Raw genomic sequence first — 13,749 nt, 5'->3', positions numbered from 1 at the left:
TTTAGCCTTCTTATAAGCCAAGAGCAAGTTGCAACTGATTGATTTGCCTGCATGTTGAGACAGTTTACTATCCAGAATCACTCTGAGATTTTTGGCATTCTATCCAGCCACCAGCTGTTATTCCAAATCGAGGCTTGAGTTCAGAAGAACACCACCTCGGTTTTCTCCCCAATAAGTATCAGGAAATTCCTTTCTATCCATCCTGCTACAGCAGACAAACCATGTGAGAAATTAACTGCAGTAGCTGCCGTGTTCTTAGGAATCCACACAAAGATCTGGGTGTCGCCAGCATATTATATTGCATGTAGCCCATAGGAACAGGTAATGCTGGCAAGCAGAGAAACAGATTAAACAGCGTAGGGCTCAAAGATTAGCCCTGCGGTATTCCACATGGCAAGGAAAATACATCAGAGTGGTATTGGTTCAGCATCACACTCTGGGATAGATCCTTAAGGTAAGGGGACAACAATGACAAGGCCCTATCTGTATTCCCATTTCCTGTAAGCGTTCAATCAGCAGAGAGGGGGAGATGGTGTTGAAAGCTGCAGACAGACCCAAAAGGATTAGAGTCATGCCTTGCCCGTCATCCACTAGATGCCTAATACAGTCCGTAGTCAACGCCAGTGCAGTTTCAGTTCCATGATGTTTCTGGAAACCGAAATGAGATATATCCAACCTGGAGATATATCCTGGTCTCCTATCCCACCAGGTTCTGGTCTCCTCTCCCGCAGGTCTTGGGTATTCGCCTACTCTCTGGCCAATCTTGGGCATTTGTCCACTCTCCCAACAGTTTTAGACATATGTCTGCTCTCCCATCAGTCTTGGGCATTTGACTTCTCTTGTTAGTTCTGAGCCTTGGCCTACTCTAACATGCCTATACGTGTGTCTGGGTGTCACACACTGCTGTTTCTTGTGCATTTTCTCCCAAGGAACCTTACACATCATCTCTTCTTTTGGAGTATTTTGGAGTTGTTGTCTGCACATCACACACACTACTTTGTCTTTGCCTCTCAATGAGATGCTGCCTCTGTTTATGCAGTAAAGAACGCAGCTCCTACATACATAAACACATTATCTCTGCCTTTGTTCTATTTATAAGCCGAGGAGGAGTCTGGGGCCATCAGCTGAGCCCAGCAACAGCAGCCTCAACTGAGACAATGAATCAATGTGACACTCACCAATTTTAGAGTCCCAAGTAGGTGCAATTCAGAGTAATGGTTAAAGTGTCAACATGGGGGTGCAAATGTCAGGAAGGGCACAGACTATATACGTGCAGGCATGAGTGAGGGGTTATTATTCCAGGAGTTTGAGTGCAGATATTGGGGAAGTGCCAAGAATGAAACTGTTATCTTCTATGAATATGAACACACAAACACACACAGTGGTGAGCATTGTGCATAGTGCTGGCACACTGTGCTAGAGTTGAGCATGGCAGTCAGCTTGGCCACGTCTTATGACAGCCAATGGCCACTGTGAGTGCAAAGTGAAATTCTTACTTGACAAAAAAGTATACCTGCCATCTGCAATGGTGTGGCCCTTGAGGAAAAGGCCCTCTGCATAAACCTGTGGCACAACAATCTCAGTCAGCAAGGTCTACAGACTCAGTTGTAGCAGAGCCATGACTGGAGGAACATCAGCACTGATATCAACACCCTCAATTCTAGTGGCCACTGTGTTGCACGACTTTGCTTCTTCCAACAGCCATGCCACATCCACTGGTAGTGGTCCATGCATATCAGTTTGGTTATCAGCCGGGGAACGAGAAGGCAGAGATGCCAGTAGAAAACACCGAAAAGACACTGCAGTTCGGGTCAGGTTGCATGGAGTGGGCACGGCTTAGGATGCAAGTACTTTTCTACATTCTGGGAAACTTGTGAGGGGAACTGGAGGGGAATCCAACAAAATGTGAAGCGCGTCAGTGATCCCTGATCTTGGAAGTCCAAGCCACACCGAGAGAAGCTAAATAGGTTAGGGGCAACTTCCCAAGGTAAAACTCAAGGTACTTATCCAAGAGTACACCATATGATTTTAGGAGATGCTGTTGCTTCATACTGCTAATTCAGCTCTTTACGCTTCCTTAGCCTTTTAACTCACAGACTTCTTAGCTTTTTCTTTACAGCTGACCACACTTTTAGGGTTGAGTCTGTGATAGCATGCTCTAGTGCATGCGTATTGCTTGCAAGATATTGCTGCAATTAGAAAAGGGCTTGGAGCCCGCCTGTTGCATATCCTTTACAGCCTCACAGTTGGTCATGGCTGGCATTTCATAATTTCTCTTTCTGTCAGTGGCGCAGGGACCAAGCACTGATTGATGCAATGTAATCAGTGCCCGTCCCCGGCTCCTGAAGTGATTGAGGTACTATTTTGTTCTTTTTAACTTCTTCTGCCCTGCAAACAGAAGGTGCGTGGCTGACAAAAAGGTGCTCACCAGGACAAACAAAATTGCAAAATGACATTTTTTACAGTTAGCTTTTGGTTTTAGTTTACCAAACCAAGTCTTCTTTTCTCACTTTACACTTTTGTTTTTGCTCATGAGCGCTGTTCTCAAAAGTTGACTATTATCTTGTACTAAATACTGCAAAGCAACACTGTTTTTTTCTTATGTGGAATTTTCGAAATTATGCTTTAACACATAATTGTGCAGTACACCCCATTCCACTGCACTCAAATCCAATCAGTCCAACTAAAAACACTCTCCTGAATCTTCGCAATCTGCCCGCCCCAATCCAAACCACAACCGTCTGCCCCGCCCCAGTCCAAACCACAACCGTCTGCCCCGCCCCAGTCCAAACCACAACCGTCTGCCCCGCCCCAGTCCAAACCACAACCGTCTGCCCCGCCCCAATTCAAACCACAACCGTCTGCCCCGCCCCAATCCAAACCACAACCGTCTGCCCCGCCCCAATCCAAACCACAACCGTCTGCCCCGCCCCAATCCAAACCACAACCGTCTGCCCCGCCCCAATCCAAACCACAACCGTCTGCCCGCCCCAATCCAAACCACAAAAATCCAAACCACAAGTCTGCCCTGCCCCAGTCCAAAACCATCGGCCCCAAGCCAGTCCAAAACCATCGGCCCCAAGCCAGTCCAAAACCATCGGCCCCAAGCCAGTCCAAAACCATCGGCCCCAAGCCAGTCCAAAACCATCGGCCCCACCCCAGTCCAAAACCATCGGCCCCACCCCAGTCCAAAACCATCGGCCCCACCCCAGTCCAAAACCATCGGCCCCACCCCAGTCCAAAACCATCGGCCCCACCCCAGTCCAAAACCATCGGCCCCAACCCAGTCCAAAACCATCGGCCCCAAAACCATCGGCCCCAACCCAGTCCAAAACCATCGGCCCCACCCCAGTCCAAAACAATCGGCCCCACCCCAGTCCGACCCACTCTAGACTTCCCCGCTCCAATCCAGTTCACCTCACCCCAATTCAATCCACACCACTCTAACACAATTCAACCTACTCCATCCCAATTCACCCCACTCCAATCCACCACAATGCAGACCAATCCAATTCAGCTCAATCCAGTCTACCTGTCTGCAATCCAATCCACCCCAATCCAACCCACTCCATTCCAATACAACCCAACCCAATCTAACCCAATCCAACCCATCCCAATCCACCCACCTCACACCAGTCCATCCCCACTCCAATTCAATCCACCTTAATCCTCCCCAGTCCAGTTCACCTATATCCACACCACTACAAACCAATACACCAGACACAACATTAATCCACCCTAGTCCAATACAATCCACCCACACGAATCCAATGCCACTGCATTCCACACCACTCTAATCCACCCCACTCCAATCTACCCAACTCCAATCCACCTCGTTCCCAATTCCTGCCTAACTTTCTCCAGTCCAATTCACCTCACTCAAGACAGTTTACCCCACTCTAATCAACCCCACCTCAATGCATTCCACTCCACCACAATTCACCCTACCATACCCCTATACAATCCATCCCATCCTACTCCAATTTACCCCATCTAGTCCACCCACTCCAATCCACCACACTCCAACCCACCTCACCCCCATTCTACTCCAATCCAATCCGCACCACCCCCGTTCAGGCCACCTGATTCCAATCCACTCCACCTCACTCCAATTCAATTCACCTTAATCCACCCCACTCCAGACCAATACAGCCCATCTTAATCCACCCCACCCCTGTCCAATCCACTCCACTACAAACCATCTTAATCCAATCCATCCCATACAATCCAATCCATCCCAACCCACACCAATCCAAACCAATCCAATCCATGCAACCCACCCCAACCAATCCACCCCACTTCCAATCCATTCCATTCAATTCAATCCATCCAACCCAATCCACCCTACTCCATCCAACCCAATCCACCCCACTTCATCCAACCCAATCCAACTCAATCCATACTAATCCAATCCACGGCACTCTACTCTACTCACTTCCCGTTCACTCCATGCAATCCAATCCAACCCCCCCATCCAATCCACCCCATTACAATCCAATCCACCACACTCCCCAAATTCAATCCAATCAAAGCCACTCCAGTCCACCCACTTCACTCTACTCCAGTCCACCGCACTTTACCCCAATCCAATCCACCAGACCCCAAGTTCAATCCACCCCACTACAATCCAAACCATCCAATTCATCCCACCACACTGTAATCCATCCACTACATCCCAATCCAACCCACCCCAGTCTAATGCACTCCAATTCACCCCACTCAAAATCACCCCAATCCAATCCACCCCACCCTATTACTATCACTTCAGTCCAATCCACCCACCCCAATTCGGTCTAATCAACCAACTACAATCCACATGTAGTGATATGTGTTTTGACCACTGACTCCATGTCGCACTACTTTGCACTTGGCTTACCTGTCCACCGTCACATTAGCGGTCACAAGATAAAGACTCTATTTTGTATTCAGCTTAGCCTTAGCTTCACCACCACCTTAAAGGTGCCAGTATTTTTCCATACAAAACATGTTATGCAACGTGTTTTCTCGTTCATGTTTTTATTCTGCATGTCTGCGTGTTCTTTCTCAACAAGGGCTAAGACATAATGAGGAGAAGGCAGTCAGTCAGCAAGGTAAGGTTGTACTAGGGTGATGTTTATGGTACGGCAGGGAACGGTTTAGTTTTGGAAGGGACACCTTGGGAACCTGGCCAGTTCCAACGTGTTTCTTTCAAAGCTGACCTCGAGTAGCTTTGAATAACAGGGAGCAAGGGGAGGTTTTTCTAAAGCTCTCCCCTCTGGCTTGTGTAAGGTATATAAGAGACCCAGTATTGACAGTGGGATACTCAGAGGTTTTGGTCAGGACTGTGATGTTGAATGCCTGAAACCCCACAAGGGTAGATCTCCCTTTCTCTTCCACAGCCAATCTCGGAGTCTACGGCATGAAGCTGCTGAGAGAAAGATGAAGAAGCAGCTGGGCCCCATGGTGATGAAGTTTTACTAATTATTTGCTTTGCACAGTGTATGAATAAATATATATATATATATATATATATATATATATGGGTATCTGTATCTTTGCATGTATATATTTGCTGTTTATAGATTGAAGATTCTTTGCACATGTTCTCACTTAATTGTTGCACACATTTTAAAGGTGCACTTTCAGTTGTACTGACCTTCCTTTGAGCCTTGCAGAGTTATTTAATAAATGTCTTCTTTAGACTAAGAGGTGCATTCCAGAGATTCATTTTTTACTCTTTTCAGTGTGTGTGTGTATTTTGGCTCGGTCTGCAGTAAAGCAAAACACCACCTCACGTCATTTCAATCCACTCCACTACCTCAATCCACTCCAAGCCACTCTACCCTATCCCACCCCACACCACGACACACTGCCACTGAACCATTAAACTACTTCCCCACTCCGCAACACTTGACTCCCCCACTCCACCAAATCTTAGCCATGCTAAATAGCAGTAACACTGATGTGCAATATGGCAAAACACATTGCCAAATCCAATAGCTCTTGTATAGGGGGTACCTTTTGGGATGGCCAATGCTCGTTAAGCTTCTGGGTAGTTATTCCTTTCTAAAAAGGTCATTTTGAATCAGAATAATTTCATTCAACGCCACAGATTATGGAGTTATGTTTGCAACGATTGCTATGAAACTGAGGAAGCAGAGCATTAGCTGGAGTGGGTAGTAGTCCACCACAAGTAATAGTCAATAAATTAAGTGCTGCATGACAACATCAAGGGTCATGCTATTTTTGTCATAGGCCAGGTAAGGATGGCCGGTGCCTTTTCAGGACTCAGCTACAGATATCTTAGTATTTCCATTACACATAAAGAAGCCTTTGGGTCAGCCACCTGTTCACAATAGGATGGGATAGCTTTTATCTCAGTTGCTTCCTCTTGATATGTTGTTTTTCCCCTTTATTTGTGTGGGCATTCTTGTCTCACAGTACTCTGACTGGATGAGTCTGTATCCTTCCACTGCATACTTGAGGGATCTCTTTTTAGGTTTTGCATGAGATGAGGCAGGCGCTGTTGCTTGCAAGACATTTTGTTAGCATACAATGGGATTAGAGCCCTCCCATTGCTTACAATTGGTTGGCTTTATTGTCACAGATTTTCTTGCTTCTCTTTGGTCAGGGCATTCTGGCTTCACTTTACTTGGTATGTTTGTCCATCCCCTGGAGCAGGACTAAGTTCCTGTGTGCTTCCAAAGCTCACACTTTCAGAGCTAATTCTTTCTTTTAGTTTTTTTATTTCAAATTGCCTGGAGGAGGCATCTATAACCTATTTGTTACATACTCTTCTACTCTCTGAGATGCCTACCCTCCCTCCAACAATTAAAAAAAAAAAACGATACGACACAGCCAGCGCTGGCTGCTTCATAGCACTTTATTTCATTTTTATTTTAATGTATTTAACTTACGGCCATGCTGCACAGCAACTGAGTTACTGTGAAACATGGCTAAAACACACACTGACAAAGCCAATAGCTTGCATGTGACATATTCGCTTTGTCAATGCTTGTTTCTTTTATTCTAAGCACTCCGTGGGAGTGTTTGTGTTTCTTAGCCTCTTAAGTTTTTTTTTTAACCTCCTTTCTCCCACCCTTCCCCATGCCTACCCCCAACCCCGCTGTCCATGTTTTTTTCCCCACAACAGCCAGACAGCTTGCATTCTATTTTCCTGCACACTGTTTTCAGCCTTACTACCCCATTCCCTGCCAAATGTTCCATCCCGCTCCCTTTGTTTAATACATAATATATTTTTTTTAACGATGACTTAGCAGCTGCCTTGTGGGAACATGAATATTTGACAGAATGCATGGAAATCATGTTGAAACAGGATTAGTTTGATAGGAAACTAATTCTAAAATTGCCAGCACTGTGTAACCATGCATTCACATGCCTGTGGCAACAAGCGCTGGCAAAGCCAACAGCTTGGCTAAAGCTAGGCAAATTCTGTGCTTGTATGTCAGGTAGTGTGCACCCCCCCGTTTTGGGACTGGCTCCTTTGAGTTATTTGGGGAATGAGTTCACTTGGCTGGATGCACCCCTGCTCTGTGAGTAGCACTGAATCCTGAAAACACTGAGCACCCTTGCCAGCACCCTCATATTTAAAGCATTGCTCTCAACTGAAAAAGGATAAATATACTGACACGTCTAGAAAATACCCAGTCTTGGCTGCACCAATCGTGAATATTAAAAAAGACTGTCACCTAAAGTGAGAGTGACCATGCGCTGCATTTACTACAATGCATCTGGGCGATTTATGCACTTGTATGCCAGGCTGTGTGATTCCTCCCGCCTTTTGTGATGAACACGGGTATATCATATAATCTAGCCTGTAGAAGGTCAACCTGCTTCTCTTCACACCAAGCATCACACTTTGATCAATGAGCTGAACAAAACTGAGTTGGTGGAGGGGCAGCGAGCAGTCACAATGACGTCAATCACTTCAGACGGCAGATTAAAAGCACTTTAGTTGCTTCCACTGAACCTCCACATGTGAAAGTGTAAACGGTGGACACACTGCCTTTCTACTGGGACAGCAGTCGTTCCAGAAAAAGAAGCTGAATTGGGAGCAGATGCTCAGCTTCAGTACTTTTTAGTACCAGACCTTTCAGGGGCAATCAAGGGCCACCAGAATCAACAGTGCTCATTCCAACCCGACTCATCAGGATCTGCAGGATCAGCGGCAGAGGTGGGCACGTGTGCACGAGGCCAGAATCCTACATACGGAGTCATGCATCAAATACAAACCCTAGAATAGTAAATATTTTCAGATGCAGAGAATAGTTCAACGAAGGTAACACCCCACTGGGTGAAGGTACCCTTTGATACCTTTGGAGGCAGGCCCTACCTGCAAGGTTGTTACCCCGGATGTTGAGGCATCCTGCAAGGTGACTGACCATCAGGGCACGAGTTCCCACTCCTTCCCACTTGTTGCAGTACCCCAGGGTTGTCATACTATCCACCAACACTTGGACTGATCTGCTCCTGATGGAAGGTGGTCAAAACTTTTGAACCACGTGGATGGCTTGCAGTTTCAGAGGACTTGTGTGGTAGAGCTGCTCCATCAGAGACCTCAAATCTCAACCTTGTCTAGGTGACCTCCACAGCCCAGAGATGAAGCATACATCAATACTATGAACTTTGGAGGGAGCAAGAAAATAGTTTATCAAACATCAGATTGACAATGGTTTTCCACCATCAATGTTCCGGAGTGGTCTTGTTTGATATGGAGATTCTGTTCAAAAATCATCCCAAGTGTTGGGCCAATGGAACCCACGGATACCAGTGAAGGTCTTTCATATGCCAAAAGGTGTCTAGTAGGTTACACAACATCAAGTTCAGAACAGAAGCTCTTGACAAAAACATCAGGATAGTAGCCTGAAAGTCACCAACTAGTTGCAGGGGCCAGAAGGCAGTCAGGACAACTGTCCAGAAAAGCCCAGATAACGGAAATAGTCCGCACTGGCTGGAGATGGGACTTACGTCCTTTAATGGAGGACCACAGATGGAGAGCCGTGACACAGATGACTGTGGGTGGTCCAAAACTAGCTGTGGCAAGCACACTTTTAGCAACCAGCTATTGAGGAACGTCAATATGTCGATCGTCAATCATGAAAAGATATGCCGCAACCACTGATATGACTTTTGTAAAGACCAGATGGGCCTATTTAAGTCCAAAGGGCAGTTCAGTAAACTGGAGGGGTTCTGATACAACCGCAAAGCAGGTGGACTTCCTGTAGCACTGCAGGACCAGCACATGAATGGAAACGTTCTGTGGGTCCAGGGACACCATCCAATCTTCAAATGATACTTGCTTAGGTTCTACAGGCATTAGATCTGAGCTTCTTCTTGGGGAAGGAGTTCAAGTATCTAAGCTCTAGTAGCCTGTCTTACTACCTTGTTCTTCTTGGAGACTACAAAGTATCAGGACTACCACCCCAGTCCTTTCTCCGCTTTCAGTACCAATTCGAACATACACATCATCATGTCCTTTGAATTGTGGAATGATTCTCCTGAGGGTAAAGGGTGGTGAAAGAGGGTGCTAGACAGTGTAGATGGGTAAGTAAATCCAGAAATAAAAAGATGTAACCCATTTTTAGAAAATTGAAGTCCTCACTGGCCAAAATTGATGAAATGCCAGAAAGGAAGGCATTTTTTGATTCTGCTGCCTACTGGTCTAAACATTAGATTGGAGGGGGAACTAAAGCATATTAACATATATGCCTGGCAAAGAGTGTGGCAAGGAGTACTGTTGCTGAATTTCGCCTCGTCTTTTGGAACCTCTTGTACCACTGCCGACAAGAAAAGTCTCCATGGATGGCTGTATAGGCTGAGATGGATTTTGCTGGGGATATGTGAAACACCTCCTAGAGTATTGTCTGAACTTCCTATTTTGCTGATGGCCCTGCCAAGCAGAGGATAGTATCCCAGTAACCGAGGTGCTCCTTCAGTTTCATTAAGGCTACTTCTAACGCCATGCCACAGAGCCTGGACCCATCAGAGATCAGGTCCATTAAGCAAGCTTGGGCATCCCTTGAAATCCAGTTGAACACATTCAGGAATTTTATCTAATAAGGACGCAGGTACCGCACCATGGGCAAAAGAATCCTTAGTATCCAATCCAGAATGTAGATCATACTTTAAGGCATCAAGGCCATCAGGTACAATCTGAGCAAAGGCACTGTGCATATCCTTCGGCAAAGCCTACAACACCTTGAGTGCCATATCCCAAAGTGTGTGCATGCAAACAATCCAAGAGACAAACAGCATTCAGCAGAAGAAAATACATGTTTGCCCGAAGTGTAGTTTATTTTTCACTCTGCCCACAGACTAGGTGGGGAAGGAATTTGGGTTTACTTTATTCAAGAGGTATACAAAACAACATTTTCCAGCGATGGACGTTGAGACCACAGGCTGGGCAACCTCCCCTTGGAGCAGCAGTACATGATTGTCAAAAAGCTTCAGGTGCGTTTCTTGAGGTACTTCCTTGACTGGTCTTTCAGCCTTGTCTTAGACCTACCTGATGAGGCAAACTTGTCCAACCTCTCCAAGTATTCCACAACGTGAGGCTTGGCCTCCCTTTCCCTGATGGGCTTCCTGTGCATCAAGTTGTGTGACCTGGGAGTCATGTTTGGTCCTAAGGAACTATAAGCAGACGTAACCGACGTCTGCTTACACATCAGGCGTAATTTAAAACCCATTGTCTAATGCCAAGGCACAAAGGTGCCACCTTCATGTGGCTGTGTGCTGGCATGTCCAGAGGTGGGGGTGGAGTCGCAACAGATATCGATGGCGCCACCTGTCAGCATGTAAGGGCTACAAGAGTGTCATGATTCAGTCTGGAGCTGGGAGAGATTCACAAGGTGAGGAATCTACAGTTTGAAGTATCCATCTATATTATTCCATATGAAAGTTTAAACGGCAGATCAATGGTACTTTCTGCTATCTCCCACCTCTCCAGATTTCAGCTTTACATTTATTGGATGATGCGACTCTAGAATACTGAAAACTGATTCACTGGCTCAAGAGCTTTCATTCCCAAATCCAAGAAGCACTGCCCATCAGCCCGCATGGCAACTGACACAATCTATAGTCCAGATACAGGGTCCACCTTTAAATTCACCAACGGAAGTTGGTAATCAAACAAGGTAGCAAGGTCAGTGTAAAGTCCAGCTCATCACTACAACTGCTGAAAGGGGTCACGTACCACCAGCCTGGATAAACACATCACACTGCAATTGAAGCAGAGAAATGAAAGGTGTCAAACCTTGTAATCGAAAAGCATCAGCAATTACACTATGAGGACATTGTCAAAAACAGTTCTCCTTGGTTATTATGGCATGCAATCCCAGTGGTGGGAAGCCTCCTTGCAATCCGAGCCTTCATTGCGCGTTGCCGGCCCACTTCTTTGCAATCTTGTTAGAGAAATTGTTGCATGGCTGTGCCAGGAGGAGGCAGCTGTGAGTAAACTGCACAAAGTCCACTGCCCACAGACATAATACTATCTGTTCAGGCAATACCTTCCTGCATGTTTCAGTTTAGTAGAAGCAGGATCTAAACCATTCTTCATGTTGGATATGCTCCCATGTGCATACTGACTCAAACAAGAGAAGGTCAGTGAACCCAGTTTCCTTTTTACTAGAAGAAACAATAGGGAACAATGTGATATACATACACACAACACTGCGTTCCTGAATACGTCCACTAAGCCTTCCCTGTTACTCTTGCTGACTTGTCCTCGTCCGATCAACAGATTTTGCACCTAGCTGTTCTTTTTGCATCTACTGATCAAGGATTGGTTGGAGAAGTTGGCAACAAACGCATTTTTATGTCACCTAATCAGGGCCACTGGAATTATGTGGCAGAGGAGGATCAAATGACATGGCAGGGTTGTAGAAATTAGGAGGCAAGAAAAAGCAAATTAAGCAGCGTAATGCAGCACAATTTGTGATAGTATTATTTCATTATTTTGTCATTTTTTACACCTAGAAACACTACCTAGAAAAAGTTTTCACCTTATAAGTACCAATTTAGTACCCAAATACAGCAATAAGCAACTGAAAGATGGCCTGTCAGCTTTCGATAAGGGTCATGCAGCATGCATGAACACATTTTAAGTAACTTTTGATCAGTTGAACTAGAAACAATTTTTTTGCTTAAAATCTGCAGATCATGCAGCAGATGATGGATTATGTGGCAAATGCGGCTAATTCATTTTTAAGCGAATAAAAGCTGCAGCCACAGAATTGCATCATTCCAGTGACCCTGGACTTATGAGTGCAATCGTCCGATCGTTTTTCCAGTCTTTACCCAAGTTAAAAACTTCATTCTAGTGTGCTGTTTACTCAGAGCAACACTGCAGATCGAACAAACTTAATGAACCTGCAGCAATCATATGTTGCGTTGGGAATTAGATTTTCCCCTGCTTGAATGCTACCATATCTTGTAGTCTACTTGATTTTTTGCCACATTCATGGCAAACTCCAGAATGGGACATTCCATCTGAGATACTTCCAGTTGTCAAGTTATTAAAGGAGGTAGAAAAATCAACTACAACTGCCCTAACATTCATTACAACTCAATTAGTGGTTAAGTGAACTGTGATTTTATCCTGGCGGGTAAAGAAGGCATTTATTTTATTGTTGGAGTTGTCACCTATATTCCGAACATCTTGGTTATTCACCAACAGATTGATAAAGTTTGCTAAAGTTTTAATGGGTTACATACCATTAATATTACAATGAGTTTTGAACAGTTGGTCCTCTGGTCATGGTTGAAAGTTTTTTCTGGAAAATGGGGTACGAAAATTCTTGAAGTTGTGTGGATCATTTTCTTCACTCTGACTCACATATTCCTTGTCAAGGCTGTGTTGCCTCAATCTCAAGTACTACTTGAGGCAAGAGTACTTCCTGATCATACAAGCTGACAATTCGGGATGGCGACGAGGACTAAGGTGACGGGAAATTGGATTATGGTACTGTAGAACCTAAGTTATGTAGAACAGGACGCACCATGAGAAGTGAATACTAAAGTGTCAAGAATTGTGAAAAAAAGGATTCCACAAGGAGAAGCAACAGTGAAAAAACTTTAAACGCATTTCATCCATATTAGTGCCACTATAACCAGCGTCTTCATAAAGGAAGTATCCAACTCTGATGTTGAAGCACCATCAATCATTACAGGGGAACCACAGGAACAACTAACTATGTGAGCCAAAGAAGAGTAATATTTTTTTTGTCAATGAACATTTTCAGACTCTAAAGCTGTAGGTTTTCTTTGATGAACCTAATATAGAAAAAACTCTTCATTTTGCTTTTAGAGGTCAATAAAACACCCAACACATCAAAAAACACTGAATAGAGCTCAGATATGCCACAAGGTCTGCTGCCATTTTGGAGCTCCCAACAGTATTTACCTTCTAATAGAACACTGCTCAAGTCTTTTGAATACATACATGTCCTTCTCTGCTGACCAGATCCTAAAACATCTAGCTCTAAATACATACAACTAAGCACCAAACCAAACAGTTGACTAAACAGTGACAATCTAATAGCACATCTTTCACAAAACCAAATTAAATTCTTTGTCATAATGCATCAGCGTCAAATGTGAAAGACGTACTGTAGCCATAAAGTAGCTTGAAAGTTTCTCACACAAGAACTTGTCCCAATTTTTACTTTAATTTGAAAGAGCTCCTTCAGAAAAGTCAAGCCAAAGCTTAACATATCCACATGTAAAATTCAGCTCTAGATGCAATTCATTCAG

At 44.8% G+C, this 13,749-nt stretch overlaps 1 protein-coding gene across 3 annotated transcripts in view; it reads right to left on the bottom strand.

The window, feature by feature from the left end:
- The window catches only part of LOC138261725 (meiosis-specific coiled-coil domain-containing protein MEIOC-like), a 196,218-nt gene that overhangs the window by 128,162 nt on the left and 54,307 nt on the right, over positions 1 to 13,749 (bottom strand). The window lies entirely within an intron of this gene.

Source organism: Pleurodeles waltl, chromosome 10 (genome assembly GCF_031143425.1).
Source record: "Pleurodeles waltl isolate 20211129_DDA chromosome 10, aPleWal1.hap1.20221129, whole genome shotgun sequence".
Taxonomy (NCBI): Eukaryota; Metazoa; Chordata; class Amphibia; order Caudata; family Salamandridae; genus Pleurodeles; species Pleurodeles waltl.
Note: the sequence above shows the minus strand (reverse complement) of the source record. Positions and strands in the feature narration are given on the sequence as shown.